Source organism: Silene latifolia, chromosome 9, assembly GCF_048544455.1.
Source record: "Silene latifolia isolate original U9 population chromosome 9, ASM4854445v1, whole genome shotgun sequence".
NCBI lineage: Eukaryota > Viridiplantae > Streptophyta > Magnoliopsida > Caryophyllales > Caryophyllaceae > Silene > Silene latifolia.
This window is the reverse complement of record NC_133534.1, coordinates 34,922,107-34,923,341: the sequence shown is the minus strand read 5'-3', so window position 1 is coordinate 34,923,341 and position 1,235 is coordinate 34,922,107.

The following is a 1,235-nucleotide window of genomic DNA, read 5'->3' as shown; positions in this document are numbered from 1 at the left end:
ACCCTAATCATTCTACGATCTCTCCCTAATCACTCTCTAATCATCCTCATTCTCGTTGTGTGTTCAAATCATCGTGATCCTTGCGTGTAGTCTCTTATTCTACTGTTGGTAAGTTTCATCCCCTTGTCATTTGTATTCTTTTGGGGTTACTGTATATATGAATTGGGGAAAATGGGATTGTGCAATGTGTAATTGTATTATGTGATTATTGTTGTAGGTGATGATGTGGTAATTGCTCTGCATATTGTATGATTGATTAGAGCATATCGGATTGCGAAAAGGTAGGGTTTTCCCCTACTCAAGATCTTGTTTAATTGATTGAGATTACTATTGTATTGTAATTGTTGTTATCTGCTGATCATCGGAGTATGGGTGTTGTGGTGACGGTGGTGAGGTGATTGTGTTGTGACAGCTGTGATGCTTTGTGGTTTGTGTGATTGTGGTGGAGTCACTTGCGGGAGTGGCTTCACACCCTAGTTCGCCCTCCGTGGAACCCGCCATGGGAGGGGATGTGCACATTAAGGGACAGGGATTGTTAGTCGCTCGTTGATGAGCCGGACTTGGTGGGGATGGGTCTGCGGTCACCCATCGGGCGAGTGGATTACCCGTGCGATGGGGGTAATCTGGCAGGGCTACACACTTCGGTGTGTAGTCGGTTACTATGGAGGATGATCAGTCGGTTATATTGTTTGTTGTCTTACATTGATTGAATGGTACGACCCGTTGTTGTTGTTTTTTGTAAAACTGCGGTGATCCATTCGGGGATGGTGAGCGACTTGACAGTATTGCATTTGATGAGCTTGGGTGGTCATGGGGAAGTCGTCATCACCAAATGTAGTATCACGATCCACGAGTCTTAGCTATGATTTTGTAGTTGTCCTCAGTTGTATTCACTTTATTGGTTTTGGTTTGGATTTGGATTGTTGTAAACATTAATACTTTACAGTAATTCTATTAAATGTGTTTAGGACGGACGCTTTTGATATATACTAACCTCGGGCAACCGAGATGGTAACAGCCTTTCATGCTTGGGTAGTCCTGGTAAGGTACCTTGATATGAGGGGGTGTTACAAAGTGGTATCAGAGCCGACGATTCCGGCACCTAAAACAAATGAACCCAATGAACTTAGGGAGTCTAAATAAAATGAACCCGGGGAGAGTTGTTTGGAGCTACCGCAAAGACTTGGGAGACGTCCCGGAGTCGCACTAAGGCCCTTACAATCTCAAGCCGGTCA